This window comes from Dendrobates tinctorius, unplaced genomic scaffold (genome assembly GCF_039654945.1).
Source record: "Dendrobates tinctorius isolate UK_male_01 unplaced genomic scaffold, ASM3965494v1 ptg000632l, whole genome shotgun sequence".
Taxonomy (NCBI): domain Eukaryota; kingdom Metazoa; phylum Chordata; class Amphibia; order Anura; family Dendrobatidae; genus Dendrobates; species Dendrobates tinctorius.
The window spans coordinates 1-21360 of record NW_027362284.1 but is presented as its reverse complement, the minus strand read 5'-3'; the positions used below and the strand labels follow the sequence as shown (position 1 = coordinate 21360).

General features: G+C 41.5%; 15 non-coding genes across 15 annotated transcripts; all 15 read right to left on the bottom strand.

The window, feature by feature from the left end:
- Positions 1 to 570: 570 nt before the first annotated feature.
- On the bottom strand, positions 571 to 643 carry TRNAR-ACG (transfer RNA arginine (anticodon ACG)). Its single transcript has one exon. It is a non-coding gene; the product is annotated as a tRNA-Arg (tRNA).
- A 3074-nt stretch (positions 644 to 3717) lies between these two features.
- TRNAH-GUG (transfer RNA histidin (anticodon GUG)) lies at positions 3718 to 3789 on the bottom strand. Its single transcript has one exon. It is a non-coding gene; the product is annotated as a tRNA-His (tRNA).
- An 8-nt stretch (positions 3790 to 3797) lies between these two features.
- On the bottom strand, positions 3798 to 3870 carry TRNAR-ACG (transfer RNA arginine (anticodon ACG)). The gene has a single exon. It is a non-coding gene; the product is annotated as a tRNA-Arg (tRNA).
- A 1470-nt stretch (positions 3871 to 5340) lies between these two features.
- On the bottom strand, positions 5341 to 5413 carry TRNAR-ACG (transfer RNA arginine (anticodon ACG)). The gene has a single exon. It is a non-coding gene; the product is annotated as a tRNA-Arg (tRNA).
- A 1487-nt stretch (positions 5414 to 6900) lies between these two features.
- Positions 6901 to 6973, bottom strand: TRNAR-ACG (transfer RNA arginine (anticodon ACG)). The gene has a single exon. It is a non-coding gene; the product is annotated as a tRNA-Arg (tRNA).
- A 1581-nt stretch (positions 6974 to 8554) lies between these two features.
- Positions 8555 to 8627, bottom strand: TRNAR-ACG (transfer RNA arginine (anticodon ACG)). The gene has a single exon. It is a non-coding gene; the product is annotated as a tRNA-Arg (tRNA).
- Positions 8628 to 10116: 1489 nt separating this feature from the next.
- On the bottom strand, positions 10117 to 10189 carry TRNAR-ACG (transfer RNA arginine (anticodon ACG)). Its single transcript has one exon. It is a non-coding gene; the product is annotated as a tRNA-Arg (tRNA).
- A 1555-nt stretch (positions 10190 to 11744) lies between these two features.
- On the bottom strand, positions 11745 to 11817 carry TRNAR-ACG (transfer RNA arginine (anticodon ACG)). The gene has a single exon. It is a non-coding gene; the product is annotated as a tRNA-Arg (tRNA).
- Positions 11818 to 13306: 1489 nt separating this feature from the next.
- On the bottom strand, positions 13307 to 13379 carry TRNAR-ACG (transfer RNA arginine (anticodon ACG)). Its single transcript has one exon. It is a non-coding gene; the product is annotated as a tRNA-Arg (tRNA).
- Positions 13380 to 14815: 1436 nt separating this feature from the next.
- On the bottom strand, positions 14816 to 14887 carry TRNAH-GUG (transfer RNA histidin (anticodon GUG)). Its single transcript has one exon. It is a non-coding gene; the product is annotated as a tRNA-His (tRNA).
- Positions 14888 to 14895: 8 nt separating this feature from the next.
- On the bottom strand, positions 14896 to 14968 carry TRNAR-ACG (transfer RNA arginine (anticodon ACG)). The gene has a single exon. It is a non-coding gene; the product is annotated as a tRNA-Arg (tRNA).
- Positions 14969 to 16543: 1575 nt separating this feature from the next.
- On the bottom strand, positions 16544 to 16616 carry TRNAR-ACG (transfer RNA arginine (anticodon ACG)). Its single transcript has one exon. It is a non-coding gene; the product is annotated as a tRNA-Arg (tRNA).
- A 1521-nt stretch (positions 16617 to 18137) lies between these two features.
- On the bottom strand, positions 18138 to 18209 carry TRNAH-GUG (transfer RNA histidin (anticodon GUG)). The gene has a single exon. It is a non-coding gene; the product is annotated as a tRNA-His (tRNA).
- An 8-nt stretch (positions 18210 to 18217) lies between these two features.
- Positions 18218 to 18290, bottom strand: TRNAR-ACG (transfer RNA arginine (anticodon ACG)). Its single transcript has one exon. It is a non-coding gene; the product is annotated as a tRNA-Arg (tRNA).
- A 1487-nt stretch (positions 18291 to 19777) lies between these two features.
- Positions 19778 to 19850, bottom strand: TRNAR-ACG (transfer RNA arginine (anticodon ACG)). Its single transcript has one exon. It is a non-coding gene; the product is annotated as a tRNA-Arg (tRNA).
- Positions 19851 to 21360: the final 1510 nt, after the last annotated feature.

Below are 21360 nucleotides of genomic sequence, written 5' to 3'. Positions count from 1 at the left end.
CTGTGGAATTTTCCGCATGGATTTGTCTAAATCCACTTGTCAACATTGTCAACAGACATGTGGTTTATCTGTGGATTAGCCTGTGGTTCTCCCCTGCGGTTTGACACCTGTCATGGAGCAGGTGCCAAACCGCTGCAGAATCTGCACAAAGAAGTGACATGCTGTGTATTTAAAACTGCAGCAAATCTGCGTGGAAAATACTGAACTGTGGCCACTGCTTTTTGCATTGAGTTAAATGACACTTGATGATGAAGTGCCACACTTGCTAATTACTATTGTTTTTGCTTTAAAAGAATATCTTGTAAGAGAGGCTAAACATTTCTGTATAAATGTTATGGTCATTTGTGAAGTTCCTGTTTGTCTTAAGTTTTGTGAGGAGGTAGAATCACTGAATATTAACCATCGCATGCATAGAGAAGAATTGATGAAGAAGATGAAGTTTGCTGCCTATTTACTGATTGCAAAATTTCAAAAATCAGCTTATTTAAAGCTTTGTGCAGAATCTATAACCCGGGGTTGCTGCGGCCACAACGCAGAGTACTAACCACTATACGATCACGGCAACATTCTCGAGCCAGGTAGGAGTCGAACCTACAATCTTCTGATCCGTAGTCAGACGCGTTATCCATTGCGCCACTGGCCCTTACGTTGATGTTTTCTTTTTCATGCACCATCATGCTAAAGCAAAGTAAAACCTGCAATAGGCTGTCATCGCCACATAAGTCTTTCTTTTCTTGCCAATCCACTCAGAATCTGAAACAAAATATTTTTGTTCAATCTGAAATTCATGTTTTAGAATGAACAATTTCTATCTTCCTGCATTCATGTGCGATGTTTCAATTTTTCTCACATTTTTCGAGAAAGCAAATTCACTAGTTGGCAGATAGAAAAAGAAATCATGCAAAAGAAACAATTTACAAGTTATATGTAAAGTTTCCTTTTACCTAATATTACTATCTTGAGAGTAACCAGCAAAATCACTACTTGGCAGACAAAAGTTGTCAAAAGGAAAGAAAAATAATAAAGATGATGAATTTTATTGTAGATTAGTGATGATCGACCGCTGAAAAGAGTTGATCGATTGCGCTTAGAGTGGGTGATGAGAGTGTGAGAGCTAAGCACCACCTGCAAAGAGGGTGAGAAAGAAATAGCGAGGCTTGTTCGCCACCCTCGAAGATAGAGGTAGAGACTTGCACACCACCCTCGAAGAGGGTGAGAGAGAGTGCCAGAGTAAGACGATGAAGCACAACCTGTTAGGAGAGAGAGAGAGAGAGAGAGAGAGAGTTGAGCACCACCTGCACAGAGGGTGAGAAGGAAATTGTGAGACTTGTTCACCACCCTCAAAGATAGAGTTAGAGACTTGTGCACCACCCTTGAAGAGGGTGAGAGAGAGGGGGAGAGAAAGATGCCTGAGAGACACCTGTTACTCAGTCGACTAACTAGCATTGCTGAGTACACGAATGCATGATGAAGTGTCAAACTTGCTAATTACTGTTGGCAAGAGAGGCAGAGAAAGACGCTTAGGGTGTGTGCTCATGTTGCCAATTCTGCTGTGGAATTTTCCGCATGGATTTGTCTAAATCCACTTGTCAACATTGTCAACAGACATGTGGTTTATCTGTGGATTAGCCTGTGGTTCTCCCCTGCGGTTTGACACCTGTCATGGAGCAGGTGCCAAACCGCTGCAGAATCTGCACAAAGAAGTGACATGCTGTGTATTTAAAACTGCAGCAAATCTGCGTGGAAAATACTGAACTGTGGCCACTGCTTTTTGCATTGAGTTAAATGACACTTGATGATGAAGTGCCACACTTGCTAATTACTATTGTTTTTGCTTTAAAAGAATATCTTGTAAGAGAGGCTAAACATTTCTGTATAAATGTTATGGTCATTTGTGAAGTTCCTGTTTGTCTTAAGTTTTGTGAGGAGGTAGAATCACTGAATATTAACCATCGCATGCATAGAGAAGAATTGATGAAGAAGATGAAGTTTGCTGCCTATTTACTGATTGCAAAATTTCAAAAATCAGCTTATTTAAAGCTTTGTGCAGAATCTATAAGATGCCGTGACCCGGGGTTGCTGCGGCCACAACGCAGAGTACTAACCACTATACGATCACGGCAACATTCTCAAGCCAGGTAGGAGTCGAATCTACAATCTTCTGATCCGTAGTCAGACGCGTTATCCATTGCGCCACTGGCCCTTACGTTGATGTTTTCTTTTTCATGCACCATCATGCTAAAGCAAAGTAAAACCTGCAATAGGCTGTCATCGCCACATAAGTCTTTCTTTTCTTGCCAATCCACTCAGAATCTGAAACAAAATATTTTTGTTCAATCTGAAATTCATGTTTTAGAATGAACAATTTCTATCTTCCTGCATTCATGTGCGATGTTTCAATTTTTCTCACATTTTTCGAGAAAGCAAATTCACTAGTTGGCAGATAGAAAAAGAAATCATGCAAAAGAAACAATTTACAAGTTATATGTAAAGTTTCCTTTTACCTAATATTACTATCTTGAGAGTAACCAGCAAAATCACTACTTGGCAGACAAAAGTTGTCAAAAGGAAAGAAAAATAATAAAGATGATGAATTTTATTGTAGATTAGTGATGATCGACCGCTGAAAAGAGTTGATCGATTGCGCTTAGAGTGGGTGATGAGAGTGTGAGAGCTAAGCACCACCTGCAAAGAGGGTGAGAAAGAAATAGCGAGGCTTGTTCGCCACCCTCGAAGATAGAGGTAGAGACTTGCACACCACCCTCGAAGAGGGTGAGAGAGAGTGCCAGAGTAAGACGATGAAGCACAACCTGTTAGGAGAGAGAGAGAGAGAGAGAGAGAGAGAGAGAGAGAGAGAGAGAGAGAGAGAGAGAGAGAGAGAGAGAGAGAGAGAGAGAGAGAGAGAGAGAGAGAGAGAGAGAGAGAGAGAGAGAGAGAGAGTTGAGCACCACCTGCACAGAGTGTGAGAAGGAAATTGTGAGACTTGTTCACCACCCTCAAAGATAGAGTTAGAGACTTGTGCACCACCCTTGAAGAGGGTGAGAGAGAGGGGGAGAGAGAGATGCCTGAGAGACACCTGTTACTCAGTCGACTAACTAGCATTGCTGAGTACACGAATGCATGATGAAGTGTCAAACTTGCTAATTACTGTTGGCAAGAGAGGCAGAGAAAGACGCTTAGGGTGTGTGCTCATGTTGCCAATTCTGCTGTGGAATTTTCCGCATGGATTTGTCTAAATCCACTTGTCAACATTGTCAACAGACATGTGGTTTATCTGTGGATTAGCCTGTGGTTCTCCCCTGCGGTTTGACACCTGTCATGGAGCAGGTGCCAAACCGCTGCAGAATCTGAACAAAGAAGTGACATGCTGTGTATTTAAAACTGCAGCAAATCTGCGTGGAAAATACTGAACTGTGGCCACTGCTTTTTGCATTGAGTTAAATGACACTTGATGATGAAGTGCCACACTTGCTAATTACTATTGTTTTTGCTTTAAAAGAATATCTTGTAAGAGAGGCTAAACATTTCTGTATAAATGTTATGGTCATTTGTGAAGTTCCTGTTTGTCTTAAGTTTTGTGAGGAGGTAGAATCACTGAATATTAACCATCGCATGCATAGAGAAGAATTGATGAAGAAGATGAAGTTTGCTGCCTATTTACTGATTGCAAAATTTCAAAAATCAGCTTATTTAAAGCTTTGTGCAGAATCTATAAGATGCCGTGACCCGGATTCGAACCGGGGTTGCTGCGGCCACAACGCAGAGTACTAACCACTATACGATCACGGCAACATTCTCGAGCCAGGTAGGAGTCGAACCTACAATCTTCTGATCCGTAGTCAGACGCGTTATCCATTGCGCCACTGGCCCTTACGTTGATGTTTTCTTTTTCATGCACCATCATGCTAAAGCAAAGTAAAACCTGCAATAGGCTGTCATCGCCACATAAGTCTTTCTTTTCTTGCCAATCCACTCAGAATCTGAAACAAAATATTTTTGTTCAATCTGAAATTCATGTTTTAGAATGAACAATTTCTATCTTCCTGCATTCATGTGCGATGTTTCAATTTTTCTCACATTTTTCGAGAAAGCAAATTCACTAGTTGGCAGATAGAAAAAGAAATCATGCAAAAGAAACAATTTACAAGTTATATGTAAAGTTTCCTTTTACCTAATATTACTATCTTGAGAGTAACCAGCAAAATCACTACTTGGCAGACAAAAGTTGTCAAAAGGAAAGAAAAATAATAAAGATGATGAATTTTATTGTAGATTAGTGATGATCGACCGCTGAAAAGAGTTGATCGATTGCGCTTAGAGTGGGTGATGAGAGTGTGAGAGCTAAGCACCACCTGCAAAGAGGGTGAGAAAGAAATAGCGAGGCTTGTTCGCCACCCTCGAAGATAGAGGTAGAGACTTGCACACCACCCTCGAAGAGGGTGAGAGAGAGTGCCAGAGTAAGACGATGAAGCACAACCTGTTAGGAGAGAGAGAGAGAGAGAGTTGAGCACCACCTGCACAGAGGGTGAGAAGGAAATTGTGAGACTTGTTCACCACCCTCAAAGATAGAGTTAGAGACTTGTGCACCACCCTTGAAGAGGGTTGAGAGAGAGGGGGAGAGAAAGATGCCTGAGAGACACCTGTTACTCAGTCGACTAACTAGCATTGCTGAGTACACGAATGCATGATGAAGTGTCAAACTTGCTAATTACTGTTGGCAAGAGAGGCAGAGAAAGACGCTTAGGGTGTGTGCTCATGTTGCCAATTCTGCTGTGGAATTTTCCGCATGGATTTGTCTAAATCCACTTGTCAACATTGTCAACAGACATGTGGTTTATCTGTGGATTAGCCTGTGGTTCTCCCCTGCGGTTTGACACCTGTCATGGAGCAGGTGCCAAACCGCTGCAGAATCTGCACAAAGAAGTGACATGCTGTGTATTTAAAACTGCAGCAAATCTGCGTGGAAAATACTGAACTGTGGCCACTGCTTTTTGCATTGAGTTAAATGACACTTGATGATGAAGTGCCACACTTGCTAATTACTATTGTTTTTGCTTTAAAAGAATATCTTGTAAGAGAGGCTAAACATTTCTGTATAAATGTTATGGTCATTTGTGAAGTTCCTGTTTGTCTTAAGTTTTGTGAGGAGGTAGAATCACTGAATATTAACCATCGCATGCATAGAGAAGAATTGATGAAGAAGATGAAGTTTGCTGCCTATTTACTGATTGCAAAATTTCAAAAATCAGCTTATTTAAAGCTTTGTGCAGAATCTATAACCCGGGGTTGCTGCGGCCACAACGCAGAGTACTAACCACTATACGATCACGGCAACATTCTCGAGCCAGGTAGGAGTCGAACCTACAATCTTCTGATCCGTAGTCAGACGCGTTATCCATTGCGCCACTGGCCCTTACGTTGATGTTTTCTTTTTCATGCACCATCATGCTAAAGCAAAGTAAAACCTGCAATAGGCTGTCATCGCCACATAAGTCTTTCTTTTCTTGCCAATCCACTCAGAATCTGAAACAAAATATTTTTGTTCAATCTGAAATTCATGTTTTAGAATGAACAATTTCTATCTTCCTGCATTCATGTGCGATGTTTCAATTTTTCTCACATTTTTCGAGAAAGCAAATTCACTAGTTGGCAGATAGAAAAAGAAATCATGCAAAAGAAACAATTTACAAGTTATATGTAAAGTTTCCTTTTACCTAATATTACTATCTTGAGAGTAACCAGCAAAATCACTACTTGGCAGACAAAAGTTGTCAAAAGGAAAGAAAAATAATAAAGATGATGAATTTTATTGTAGATTAGTGATGATCGACCGCTGAAAAGAGTTGATCGATTGCGCTTAGAGTGGGTGATGAGAGTGTGAGAGCTAAGCACCACCTGCAAAGAGGGTGAGAAAGAAATAGCGAGGCTTGTTCGCCACCCTCGAAGATAGAGGTAGAGACTTGCACACCACCCTCGAAGAGGGTGAGAGAGAGTGCCAGAGTAAGACGATGAAGCACAACCTGTTAGGAGAGAGAGAGAGAGAGAGAGAGAGAGTTGAGCACCACCTGCACAGAGGGTAAGAAGGAAATTGTGAGACTTGTTCACCACCCTCAAAGATAGAGTTAGAGACTTGTGCACCACCCTTGAAGAGGGTGAGAGAGAGGGGGAGAGAAAGATGCCTGAGAGACACCTGTTACTCAGTCGACTAACTAGCATTGCTGAGTACACGAATGCATGATGAAGTGTCAAACTTGCTAATTACTGTTGGCAAGAGAGGCAGAGAAAGACGCTTAGGGTGTGTGCTCATGTTGCCAATTCTGCTGTGGAATTTTCCGCATGGATTTGTCTAAATCCACTTGTCAACATTGTCAACAGACATGTGGTTTATCTGTGGATTAGCCTGTGGTTCTCCCCTGCGGTTTGACACCTGTCATGGAGCAGGTGCCAAACCGCTGCAGAATCTGCACAAAGAAGTGACATGCTGTGTATTTAAAACTGCAGCAAATCTGCGTGGAAAATACTGAACTGTGGCCACTGCTTTTTGCATTGAGTTAAATGACACTTGATGATGAAGTGCCACACTTGCTAATTACTATTGTTTTTGCTTTAAAAGAATATCTTGTAAGAGAGGCTAAACATTTCTGTATAAATGTTATGGTCATTTGTGAAGTTCCTGTTTGTCTTAAGTTTTGTGAGGAGGTAGAATCACTGAATATTAACCATCGCATGCATAGAGAAGAATTGATGAAGAAGATGAAGTTTGCTGCCTATTTACTGATTGCAAAATTTCAAAAATCAGCTTATTTAAAGCTTTGTGCAGAATCTATAAGATGCCGTGACCCGGGGTTGCTGCGGCCACAACGCAGAGTACTAACCACTATACGATCACGGCAACATTCTCAAGCCAGGTAGGAGTCGAACCTACAATCTTCTGATCCGTAGTCAGACGCGTTATCCATTGCGCCACTGGCCCTTACGTTGATGTTTTCTTTTTCATGCACCATCATGCTAAAGCAAAGTAAAACCTGCAATAGGCTGTCATCGCCACATAAGTCTTTCTTTTCTTGCCAATCCACTCAGAATCTGAAACAAAATATTTTTGTTCAATCTGAAATTCATGTTTTAGAATGAACAATTTCTATCTTCCTGCATTCATGTGCGATGTTTCAATTTTTCTCACATTTTTCGAGAAAGCAAATTCACTAGTTGGCAGATAGAAAAAGAAATCATGCAAAAGAAACAATTTACAAGTTATATGTAAAGTTTCCTTTTACCTAATATTACTATCTTGAGAGTAACCAGCAAAATCACTACTTGGCAGACAAAAGTTGTCAAAAGGAAAGAAAAATAATAAAGATGATGAATTTTATTGTAGATTAGTGATGATCGACCGCTGAAAAGAGTTGATCGATTGCGCTTAGAGTGGGTGATGAGAGTGTGAGAGCTAAGCACCACCTGCAAAGAGGGTGAGAAAGAAATAGCGAGGCTTGTTCGCCACCCTCGAAGATAGAGGTAGAGACTTGCACACCACCCTCGAAGAGGGTGAGAGAGAGTGCCAGAGTAAGACGATGAAGCACAACCTGTTAGGAGAGAGAGAGAGAGAGAGAGAGAGAGAGAGAGAGAGAGAGAGAGAGAGAGAGAGAGAGAGAGAGAGAGAGAGAGAGAGAGAGAGAGAGAGAGAGAGAGAGAGAGAGAGAGAGAGAGAGAGAGAGAGAGAGTTGAGCACCACCTGCACAGAGTGTGAGAAGGAAATTGTGAGACTTGTTCACCACCCTCAAAGATAGAGTTAGAGACTTGTGCACCACCCTTGAAGAGGGTGAGAGAGAGGGGGAGAGAGAGATGCCTGAGAGACACCTGTTACTCAGTCGACTAACTAGCATTGCTGAGTACACGAATGCATGATGAAGTGTCAAACTTGCTAATTACTGTTGGCAAGAGAGGCAGAGAAAGACGCTTAGGGTGTGTGCTCATGTTGCCAATTCTGCTGTGGAATTTTCCGCATGGATTTGTCTAAATCCACTTGTCAACATTGTCAACAGACATGTGGTTTATCTGTGGATTAGCCTGTGGTTCTCCCCTGCGGTTTGACACCTGTCATGGAGCAGGTGCCAAACCGCTGCAGAATCTGCACAAAGAAGTGACATGCTGTGTATTTAAAACTGCAGCAAATCTGCGTGGAAAATACTGAACTGTGGCCACTGCTTTTTGCATTGAGTTAAATGACACTTGATGATGAAGTGCCACACTTGCTAATTACTATTGTTTTTGCTTTAAAAGAATATCTTGTAAGAGAGGCTAAACATTTCTGTATAAATGTTATGGTCATTTGTGAAGTTCCTGTTTGTCTTAAGTTTTGTGAGGAGGTAGAATCACTGAATATTAACCATCGCATGCATAGAGAAGAATTGATGAAGAAGATGAAGTTTGCTGCCTATTTACTGATTGCAAAATTTCAAAAATCAGCTTATTTAAAGCTTTGTGCAGAATCTATAACCCGGGGTTGCTGCGGCCACAACGCAGAGTACTAACCACTATACGATCACGGCAACATTCTCGAGCCAGGTAGGAGTCGAACCTACAATCTTCTGATCCGTAGTCAGACGCGTTATCCATTGCGCCACTGGCCCTTACGTTGATGTTTTCTTTTTCATGCACCATCATGCTAAAGCAAAGTAAAACCTGCAATAGGCTGTCATCGCCACATAAGTCTTTCTTTTCTTGCCAATCCACTCAGAATCTGAAACAAAATATTTTTGTTCAATCTGAAATTCATGTTTTAGAATGAACAATTTCTATCTTCCTGCATTCATGTGCGATGTTTCAATTTTTCTCACATTTTTCGAGAAAGCAAATTCACTAGTTGGCAGATAGAAAAAGAAATCATGCAAAAGAAACAATTTACAAGTTATATGTAAAGTTTCCTTTTACCTAATATTACTATCTTGAGAGTAACCAGCAAAATCACTACTTGGCAGACAAAAGTTGTCAAAAGGAAAGAAAAATAATAAAGATGATGAATTTTATTGTAGATTAGTGATGATCGACCGCTGAAAAGAGTTGATCGATTGCGCTTAGAGTGGGTGATGAGAGTGTGAGAGCTAAGCACCACCTGCAAAGAGGGTGAGAAAGAAATAGCGAGGCTTGTTCGCCACCCTCGAAGATAGAGGTAGAGACTTGCACACCACCCTCGAAGAGGGTGAGAGAGAGTGCCAGAGTAAGACGATGAAGCACAACCTGTTAGGAGAGAGAGAGAGAGAGAGAGAGAGAGAGTTGAGCACCACCTGCACAGAGGGTGAGAAGGAAATTGTGAGACTTGTTCACCACCCTCAAAGATAGAGTTAGAGACTTGTGCACCACCCTTGAAGAGGGTGAGAGAGAGGGGGAGAGAAAGATGCCTGAGAGACACCTGTTACTCAGTCGACTAACTAGCATTGCTGAGTACACGAATGCATGATGAAGTGTCAAACTTGCTAATTACTGTTGGCAAGAGAGGCAGAGAAAGACGCTTAGGGTGTGTGCTCATGTTGCCAATTCTGCTGTGGAATTTTCCGCATGGATTTGTCTAAATCCACTTGTCAACATTGTCAACAGACATGTGGTTTATCTGTGGATTAGCCTGTGGTTCTCCCCTGCGGTTTGACACCTGTCATGGAGCAGGTGCCAAACCGCTGCAGAATCTGCACAAAGAAGTGACATGCTGTGTATTTAAAACTGCAGCAAATCTGCGTGGAAAATACTGAACTGTGGCCACTGCTTTTTGCATTGAGTTAAATGACACTTGATGATGAAGTGCCACACTTGCTAATTACTATTGTTTTTGCTTTAAAAGAATATCTTGTAAGAGAGGCTAAACATTTCTGTATAAATGTTATGGTCATTTGTGAAGTTCCTGTTTGTCTTAAGTTTTGTGAGGAGGTAGAATCACTGAATATTAACCATCGCATGCATAGAGAAGAATTGATGAAGAAGATGAAGTTTGCTGCCTATTTACTGATTGCAAAATTTCAAAAATCAGCTTATTTAAAGCTTTGTGCAGAATCTATAAGATGCCGTGACCCGGGGTTGCTGCGGCCACAACGCAGAGTACTAACCACTATACGATCACGGCAACATTCTCAAGCCAGGTAGGAGTCGAACCTACAATCTTCTGATCCGTAGTCAGACGCGTTATCCATTGCGCCACTGGCCCTTACGTTGATGTTTTCTTTTTCATGCACCATCATGCTAAAGCAAAGTAAAACCTGCAATAGGCTGTCATCGCCACATAAGTCTTTCTTTTCTTGCCAATCCACTCAGAATCTGAAACAAAATATTTTGTTCAATCTGAAATTCATGTTTTAGAATGAACAATTTCTATCTTCCTGCATTCATGTGCGATGTTTCAATTTTTCTCACATTTTTCGAGAAAGCAAATTCACTAGTTGGCAGATAGAAAAAGAAATCATGCAAAAGAAACAATTTACAAGTTATATGTAAAGTTTCCTTTTACCTAATATTACTATCTTGAGAGTAACCAGCAAAATCACTACTTGGCAGACAAAAGTTGTCAAAAGGAAAGAAAAATAATAAAGATGATGAATTTTTATTGTAGATTAGTGATGATCGACCGCTGAAAAAGAGTTGATCGATTGCGCTTAGAGTGGGTGATGAGAGTGTGAGAGCTAAGCACCACCTGCAAAGAGGGTGAGAAAGAAATAGCGAGGCTTGTTCGCCACCCTCGAAGATAGAGGTAGAGACTTGCACACCACCCTCGAAGAGGGTGAGAGAGAGTGCCAGAGTAAGACGATGAAGCACAACCTGTTAGGAGAGAGAGAGAGAGAGAGAGAGAGAGAGAGAGAGAGAGAGAGAGAGAGAGAGAGAGAGAGAGAGAGAGAGAGAGAGAGAGAGAGAGAGAGAGAGAGAGAGAGAGTTGAGCACCACCTGCACAGAGTGTGAGAAGGAAATTGTGAGACTTGTTCACCACCCTCAAAGATAGAGTTAGAGACTTGTGCACCACCCTTGAAGAGGGTGAGAGAGAGGGGGGAGAGAGAGATGCCTGAGAGACACCTGTTACTCAGTCGACTAACTAGCATTGCTGAGTACACGAATGCATGATGAAGTGTCAAACTTGCTAATTACTGTTGGCAAGAGAGCAGAGAAAGACGCTTAGGGTGTGTGCTCATGTTGCCAATTCTGCTGTGGAATTTTCCGCATGGATTTGTCTAAATCCACTTGTCAACATTGTCAACAGACATGTGGTTTATCTGTGGATTAGCCTGTGGTTCTCCCCTGCGGTTTGACACCTGTCATGGAGCAGGTGCCAAACCGCTGCAGAATCTGCACAAAGAAGTGACATGCTGTGTATTTAAAACTGCAGCAAATCTGCGTGGAAAATACTGAACTGTGGCCACTGCTTTTTGCATTGAGTTAAATGACACTTGATGATGAAGTGCCACACTTGCTAATTACTATTGTTTTGCTTTAAAAGAATATCTTGTAAGAGAGGCTAAACATTCTGTATAAATGTTATGGTCATTTGTGAAGTTCCTGTTTGTCTTAAGTTTTGTGAGGAGGTAGAATCACTGAATATTAACCATCGCATGCATAGAGAAGAATTGATGAAGAAGATGAAGTTTGCTGCCTATTTACTGATTGCAAAATTTCAAAAATCAGCTTATTTAAAGCTTTGTGCAGAATCTATAACCCCGGGGTTGCTGCGGCCACAACGCAGAGTACTAACCACTATACGATCACGGCAACATTCTCGAGCCAGGTAGGAGTCGAACCTACAATCTTCTGATCCGTAGTCAGACGCGTTATCCATTGCGCCACTGGCCCTTACGTTGATGTTTTCTTTTTCATGCACCATCATGCTAAAGCAAAGTAAAACCTGCAATAGGCTGTCATCGCCACATAAGTCTTTCTTTTCTTGCCAATCCACTCAGAATCTGAAACAAAATATTTTTGTTCAATCTGAAATTCATGTTTAGAATGAACAATTTCTATCTTCCTGCATTCATGTGCGATGTTTCAATTTTTCTCACATTTTTCGAGAAAGCAAATTCACTAGTTGGCAGATAGAAAAAGAAATCATGCAAAAGAAACAATTTACAAGTTATATGTAAAGTTTCCTTTTACCTAATATTACTATCTTGAGAGTAACCAGCAAAATCACTACTTGGCAGACAAAAGTTGTCAAAAGGAAAGAAAAATAATAAAGATGATGAATTTTATTGTAGATTAGTGATGATCGACCGCTGAAAAGAGTTGATCGATTGCGCTTAGAGTGGGTGATGAGAGTGTGAGAGCTAAGCACCACCTGCAAAGAGGGTGAGAAAGAAATAGCGAGGCTTGTTCGCCACCCTCGAAGATAGAGGTAGAGACTTGCACACCACCCTCGAAGAGGGTGAGAGAGAGTGCCAGAGTAAGACGATGAAGCACAACCTGTTAGGAGAGAGAGAGAGAGAGAGAGAGAGAGAGTTGAGCACCACCTGCACAGAGGGTGAGAAGGAAATTGTGAGACTTGTTCACCACCCTCAAAGATAGAGTTAGAGACTTGTGCACCACCCTTGAAGAGGGTGAGAGAGAGGGGGAGAGAAAGATGCCTGAGAGACACCTGTTACTCAGTCGACTAACTAGCATTGCTGAGTACACGAATGCATGATGAAGTGTCAAACTTGCTAATTACTGTTGGCAAGAGAGGCAGAGAAAGACGCTTAGGGTGTGTGCTCATGTTGCCAATTCTGCTGTGGAATTTTCCGCATGGATTTGTCTAAATCCACTTGTCAACATTGTCAACAGACATGTGGTTTATCTGTGGATTAGCCTGTGGTTCTCCCCTGCGGTTTGACACCTGTCATGGAGCAGGTGCCAAACCGCTGCAGAATCTGCACAAAGAAGTGACATGCCTGTGTATTTAAAACTGCAGCAAATCTGCGTGGAAAATACTGAACTGTGGCCACTGCTTTTTGCATTGAGTTAAATGACACTTGATGATGAAGTGCCACACTTGCTAATTACTATTGTTTTTGCTTTAAAAGAATATCTTGTAAGAGAGGCTAAACATTTCTGTATAAATGTTATGGTCATTTGTGAAGTTCCTGTTTGTCTTAAGTTTTGTGAGGAGGTAGAATCACTGAATATTAACCATCGCATGCATAGAGAAGAATTGATGAAGAAGATGAAGTTTGCTGCCTATTTACTGATTGCAAAATTTCAAAAATCAGCTTATTTAAAGCTTTGTGCAGAATCTATAAGATGCCGTGACCCGGGGTTGCTGCGGCCACAACGCAGAGTACTAACCACTATACGATCACGGCAACATTCTCAAGCCAGGTAGGAGTCGAACCTACAATCTTCTGATCCGTAGTCAGACGCGTTATCCATTGCGCCACTGGCCCTTACGTTGATGTTTTCTTTTTCATGCACCATCATGCTAAAGCAAAGTAAAACCTGCAATAGGCTGTCATCGCCACATAAGTCTTTCTTTTCTTGCCAATTCCACTCAGAATCTGAAACAAAATATTTTTGTTCAATCTGAAATTCATTGTTTTAGAATGAACAATTTCTATCTTCCTGCATTCATGTGCGATGTTTCAATTTTTCTCACATTTTTCGAGAAAGCAAATTCACTAGTTGGCAGATAGAAAAAGAAATCATGCAAAAGAAACAATTTACAAGTTATATGTAAAGTTTCCTTTTACCTAATATTACTATCTTGAGAGTAACCAGCAAAATCACTACTTGGCAGACAAAAGTTGTCAAAAGGAAAGAAAAATAATAAAGATGATGAATTTTATTGTAGATTAGTGATGATCGACCGCTGAAAAGAGTTGATCGATTGCGCTTAGAGTGGGTGATGAGAGTGTGAGAGCTAAGCACCACCTGCAAAGAGGGTGAGAAAGAAATAGCGAGGCTTGTTCGCCACCCTCGAAGATAGAGGTAGAGACTTGCACACCACCCTCGAAGAGGGTGAGAGAGAGTGCCAGAGTAAGACGATGAAGCACAACCTGTTAGGAGAGAGAGAGAGAGAGAGAGAGAGAGAGAGAGAGAGAGAGAGTTGAGCACCACCTGCACAGAGGGTGAGAAGGAAATTGTGAGACTTGTTCACCACCCTCAAAGATAGAGTTAGAGACTTGTGCACCACCCTTGAAGAGGGTGAGAGAGGGGGAGAGAAAGATGCCTGAGAGACACCTGTTACTCAGTCGACTAACTAGCATTGCTGAGTACACGAATGCATGATGAAGTGTCAAACTTGCTAATTACTGTTGGCAAGAGAGGCAGAGAAAGACGCTTAGGGTGTGTGCTCATGTTGCCCAATTCTGCTGTGGAATTTTCCGCATGGATTTGTCTAAATCCACTTGTCAACATTGTCAACAGACATGTGGTTTATCTGTGGATTAGCCTGTGGTTCTCCCCTGCGGTTTGACACCTGTCATGGAGCAGGTGCCAAACCGCTGCAGAATCTGCACAAAGAAGTGACATGCTGTGTATTTAAAACTGCAGCAAATCTTCGTGGAAAATACAGAACTGTGGCCACTGCTTTTTGCATTGAGTTAAATGACACTTGATGATGAAGTGCCACACTTGCTAATTACTATTGTTTTTGCTTTAAAAGAATATCTTGTAAGAGAGGCTAAACATTTCTGTATAAATGTTATGGTCATTTGTGAAGTTCCTGTTTGTCTTAAGTTTTGTGAGGAGGTAGAATCACTGAATATTAACCATCGCATGCATAGAGAAGAATTGATGAAGAAGATGAAGTTTGCTGCCTATTTACTGATTGCAAAATTTCAAAAATCAGGCTTATTTAAAGCTTTGTGCAGAATCTATAAGATGCCGTGACCCGGATTCGAACCGGGGTTGCTGCGGCCACAACGCAGAGTACTAACCACTATACGATCACGGCAACATTCTCGAGCCAGGTAGGAGTCGAACCTACAATCTTCTGATCCGTAGTCAGACGCGTTAGCCATTGCGCCACTGGCCCTTACGTTGATGTTTTCTTTTTCATGCACCATCATGCTAAAGCAAAGTAAAACCTGCAATAGGCTGTCATCGCCACATAAGTCTTTCTTTTCTTGCCAATCCACTCAGAATCTGAAAACAAAATATTTTTGTTCAATCTGAAATTCATGTTTTAGAATGAACAATTTCTATCTTCCTGCATTCATGTGCGATGTTTCAATTTTTCTCACATTTTTCGAGAAAGCAAATTCACTAGTTGGCAGATAGTAAAAGAAATCATGCAAAAGAAACAATTTACAAGTTATATGTAAAGTTTCCTTTTACCTAATATTACTATCTTGAGAGTAACCAGCAAAATCACTACTTGGCAGACAAAAGTTGTCAAAAGGAAAGAAAAATAATAAAGATGATGAATTTTATTGTAGATTAGTGATGATCGACCGCTGAAAAGAGTTGATCGATTGCGCTTAGAGTGGGTGATGAGAGTGTGAGAGCTAAGCACCACCTGCAAAGAGGGTGAGAAAGAAATAGCGAGGCTTGTTCGCCACCCTCGAAGATAGAGGTAGAGACTTGCACACCACCCTCGAAGAGGGTGAGAGAGAGTGCCAGAGTAAGACGATGAAGCACAACCTGTTAGGAGAGAGAGAGAGAGAGAGAGAGAGAGAGAGAGAGAGAGAGAGAGAGAGAGAGAGAGAGGAGAGAGAGAGAGAGGAGAGAGAGAGAGAGAGAGAGAGAGAGAGAGAGAGAGAGAGAGAGAGAGTTGAGCACCACCTGCACAGAGTGTGAGAAGGAAATTGTGAGACTTGTTCACCACCCTCAAAGATAGAGTTAGAGACTTGTGCACCACCCTTGAAGAGGGTGAGAGGAGAGGGGGAGAGAGAGATGCCTGAGAGACACCTGTTACTCAGTCGACTAACTAGCATTGCTGAGTACACGAATGCATGATGAAGTGTCAAACTTGCTAATTACTGTTGGCAAGAGAGGCAGAGAAAAGACGCTTAGGGTGTGTGCTCATGTTGCCAATTCTGCTGTGGAATTTTTCCGCATGGATTTGTCTAAATCCACTTGTCAACATTGTCAACAGACATGTGGTTTATCTGTGGATTAGCCTGTGGTTCTCCCCTGCGGTTTGACACCTGTCATGGAGCAGGTGCCAAACCGCTGCAGAATCTGAACAAAGAAGTGACATGCTGTGTATTTAAAACTGCAGCAAATCTGCGTGGAAAATACTGAACTGTGGCCACTGCTTTTTGCATTGAGTTAAATGACACTTGATGATGAAGTGCCACACTTGCTAATTACTATTGTTTTTGCTTTAAAAGAATATCTTGTAAGAGAGGCTAAACATTTCTGTATAAATGTTATGGTCTTTGTGAAGTTCCTGTTTGTCTTAAGTTTTGTGAGGAGGTAGAATCACTGAATATTAACCATCGCATGCATAGAGAAGAATTGATGAAGAAGATGAAGTTTGCTGCCTATTTACTGATTGCAAAATTTCAAAAATCAGCTTATTTAAAGCTTTGTGCAGAATCTATAACCCGGGGTTGCTGCGGCCACAACGCAGAGTACTACCACTATACGATCACGGCAACATTCTCGAGCCAGGTAGGAGTCGAACCTACAATCTTCTGATCCGTAGTCAGACGCGTTATCCATTGCGCCACTGGCCCTTACGTTGATGTTTTCTTTTTCATGCACCATCATGCTAAAGCAAAGTAAAACCTGCAATAGGCTGTCATCGCCACATAAGTCTTTCTTTTCTTGCCAATCCACTCAGAATCTGAAACAAAATATTTTTGTTCAATCTGAAATTCATGTTTTAGAATGAACAATTTCCTATCTTCCTGCATTCATGTGCGATGTTTCAATTTTTCTCACATTTTTCGAGAAAGCAAATTCACTAGTTGCAGATAGAAAAAGAAATCATGCAAAAGAAACAATTTACAAGTTATATGTAAAGTTTCCTTTTACTAATATTACTATCTTGAGAGTAACCAGCAAAATCACTACTTGGCAGACAAAAGTTGTCAAAAGGAAAGAAAAATAATAAAGATGATGAATTTTATTGTAGATTAGTGATGATCGACCGCTGAAAAGAGTTGATCGATTGCGCTTAGAGTGGGTGATGAGAGTGTGAGAGCTAAGCACCACCTGCAAAGAGGGTGAGAAAGAAATAGCGAGGCTTGTTCGCCACCCTCGAAGATAGAGGTAGAGACTTGCACACCACCCTCGAAGAGGGTGAGAGAGAGTGCCAGAGTAAGACGATGAAGCACAACCTGTTAGGAGAGAGAGAGAGAGAGAGAGAGAGAGAGAGAGAGAGAGAGAGAGAGAGAGAGAAGAGAGAGTAGAGAGAGAGAGAGAGATGAGAGAGAGAGAGAGAGAGAGAGAGAGAGAGAGAGAGAGAGAGAGAGAGAGTGAGCACCACCTGCACAGAGTGTGAGAAGGAAATTGTGAGACTTGTTCACCACCCTCAAAGATAGAGTTAGAGACTTGTGCACCACCCTTGAAGAGGGTGAGAGAGAGGGGGAGAGAGAGATGCCTGAGAGACACCTGTTACTCAGTCGACTAACTAGCATTGCTGAGTACACGAATGCATGATGAAGTGTCAAACTTGCTAATTACTGTTGGCAAGAGAGGCAGAGAAAGACGCTTAGGGTGTGTGCTCATGTTGCCAATTCTGCTGTGGAATTTTCCGCATGGATTTGTCTAAATCCACTTGTCAACATTGTCAACAGACATGTGGTTTATCTGTGGATTAGCCTGTGGTTCTCCCCTGCGGTTTGACACCTGTCATGGAGCAGGTGCCAAACCGCTGCAGAATCTGAACAAAGAAGTGACATGCTGTGTATTTAAAACTGCAGCAAATCTGCGTGGAAAATACTGAACTGTGGCCACTGCTTTTTGCATTGAGTTAAATGACACTTGATGATGAAGTGCCACACTTGCTAATTACTATTGTTTTTGCTTTAAAAGAATATCTTGTAAGAGAGGCTAAACATTTCTGTATAAATGTTATGGTCATTTGTGAAGTTCCTGTTTGTCTTAAGTTTTGTGAGGAGGTAGAATCACTGAATATTAACCATCGCATGCATAGAGAAGAATTGATGAAGAAGATGAAGTTTGCTGCCTATTTACTGATTGCAAAATTTCAAAAATCAGCTTATTTAAAGCTTTGTGCAGAATCTATAAGATGCCGTGACCCGGATTCGAACCGGGGTTGCTGCGGCCACAACGCAGAGTACTAACCACTATACGATCACGGCAACATTCTCGAGCCAGGTAGGAGTCAAACCTACAATCTTCTGATCCGTAGTCAGACGCGTTATCCATTGCGCCACTGGCCCTTACGTTGATGTTTTCTTTTTCATGCACCATCATGCTAAAGCAAAGTAAAACCTGCAATAGGCTGTCATCGCCACATAAGTCTTTCTTTTCTTGCCAATCCACTCAGAATCTGAAACAAAATATTTTTGTTCAATCTGAAATTCATGTTTTAGAATGAACAATTTCTATCTTCCTGCATTCATGTGCGATGTTTCAATTTTTCTCACATTTTTCGAGAAAGCAAATTCACTAGTTGGCAGATAGAAAAAGAAATCATGCAAAAGAAACAATTTACAAGTTATATGTAAAGTTTCCTTTTACCTAATATTACTATCTTGAGAGTAACCAGCAAAATCACTACTTGGCAGACAAAAGTTGTAAAAGGAAAGAAAAATAATAAAGATGATGAATTTTATTGTAGATTAGTGATGATCGACCGCTGAAAAGAGTTGATCGATTGCGCTTAGAGTGGGTGATGAGAGTGTGAGAGCTAAGCACCACCTGCAAAGAGGGTGAGAAAGAAATAGCGAGGCTTGTTCGCCACCCTCGAAGATAGAGGTAGAGACTTGCACACCACCCTCGAAGAGGGTGAGAGAGAGTGCAGAGTAAGACGATGAAGCACAACCTGTTAGGAGAGAGAGAGAGAGAGAGTTGAGCACCACCTGCACAGAGGGTGAGAAGGAAATTGTGAGACTTGTTCACCACCCTCAAAGATAGAGTTAGAGACTTGTGCACCACCCTTGAAGAGGGTGAGAGAGAGGGGGAGAGAAAGATGCCTGAGAGACACCTGTTACTCAGTCGACTAACTAGCATTGCTGAGTACACGAATGCATGATGAAGTGTCAAACTTGCTAATTACTGTTGGCAAGAGAGGCAGAGAAAGACGCTTAGGGTGTGTGCTCATGTTGCCAATTCTGCTGTGTAATTTTCCGCATGGATTTGTCTAAATCCACTTGTCAACATTGTCAACAGACATGAGGTTTATCTGTGGATTAGCCTGTGGTTCTCCCCTGCGGTTTGACACCTGTCATGGAGCAGGTGCCAAACCGCTGCAGAATCTGCACAAAGAAGTGACATGCTGTGTATTAAAACTGCAGCAAATCTGCGTGGAAAATACTGAACTGTGGCCACTGCTTTTTGCATTGAGTTAAATGACACTTGATGATGAAGTGCCACACTTGCTAATTACTATTGTTTTTGCTTTAAAAGAATATCTTGTAAGAGAGGCTAAACATTTCTGTATAAATGTTATGGTCATTTGTGAAGTTCCTGTTTGTCTTAAGTTTTGTGAGGAGGTAGAATCACTGAATATTAACCATCGCATGCATAGAGAAGAATTGATGAAGAAGATGAAGTTTGCTGCCTATTTACTGATTGCAAAATTTCAAAAATCAGCTTATTTAAAGCTTTGTGCAGAATCTATAAGATGCCGTGACACGGATTCGAACCGGGGTTGCTGCGGCCACAACGCAGAGTACTAACCATTATACGATCACGGAAACATTCTCGAGCCAGGTAGGAGTCGAACCTACAATCTTCTGATCCGTAGTCAGACGCGTTAGCCATTGCGCCACTGGCCCTTACGTTGATGTTTTCTTTTTCATGCACCATCATGCTAAAGCAAAGTAAAACCTGCAATAGGCTGTCATCGCCACATAAGTCTTTCTTTTCTTGCCAATCCACTCAGAATCTGAAACAAAATATTTTTGTTCAATCTGAAATTCATGTTTTAGAATGAACAATTTCTATCTTCCTGCATTCATGTGCGATGTTTCAATTTTTCTCACATTTTTCGAGAAAGCAAATTCACTAGTTGGCAGATAGTAAAAGAAATCATGCAAAAGAAACAATTTACAAGTTATATGTAAAGTTTCCTTTTACCTAATATTACTATCTTGAGAGTAACCAGCAAAATCACTACTTGGCAGACAAAAGTTGTCAAAAGGAAAGAAAAATAATAAAGATGATGAATTTTATTGTAGATTAGTGATGATCGACCGCTGAAAAGAGTTGATCGATTGCGCTTAGAGTGGGTGATGAGAGTGTGAGAGCTAAGCACCACCTGCAAAGAGGGTGAGAAAGAAATAGCGAGGCTTGTTCGCCACCCTCGAAGATAGAGGTAGAGACTTGCACACCACCCTCGAAGAGGGTGAGAGAGAGTGCCAGAGTAAGACGATGAAGCACAACCTGTTAGGAGAGAGAGAGAGAGAGAGAGAGAGAGAGAGAGAGAGAGAGAGAGAGAGAGAGAGAGAGAGAGAGAGAGAGAGAGAGAGAGAGAGAGAGAGAGAGAGAGAGAGAGAGAGAGAGAGAGAGAGAGAGAGAGAGAGAGAGAGTGTTGAGCACCACCTGCACAGAGGGTGAGAAGGAAATTGTGAGACTTGTTCACCACCCTCAAAGATAGAGTTAGAGACTTGTGCACCACCCTTGAAGAGGGTGAGAGAGAGGGGGAGAGAAAGATGCCTGAGAGACACCTGTTACTCAGTCGACTAACTAGCATTGCTGAGTACACGAATGCATGATGAAGTGTCAAACTTGCTAATTACTGTTGGCAAGAGAGGCAGAGAAAGACGCTTAGGGTGTGTGCTCATGTTGCCAATTCTGCTGTGTAATTTTCCGCATGGATTTGTCTAAATCCACTTGTCAACATTGTCAACAGACATGTGGTTTATCTGTGGATTAGCCTGTGGTTCTCCCCTGCGGTTTGACACCTGTCATGGAGCAGGTGCCAAACCGCTGCAGAATCTGCACAAAGAAGTGACATGCTGTGTATTTAAAACTGCAGCAAATCTGCGTGGAAAATACTGAACTGTGGCCACTGCTTTTTGCATTGAGTTAAATGACACTTGATGATGAAGTGCCACACTTGCTAATTACTATTGTTTTTGCTTTAAAAGAATATCTTGTAAGAGAGGCTAAACATTTCTGTATAAATGTTATGGTCATTTGTGAAGTTCCTGTTTGTCTTAAGTTTTGTGAGGAGGTAGAATCACTGAATATTAACCATCGCATGCATAGAGAAGAATTGATGAAGAAGATGAAGTTTGCTGCCTATTTACTGATTGCAAAATTTCAAAAATCAGCTTATTTAAA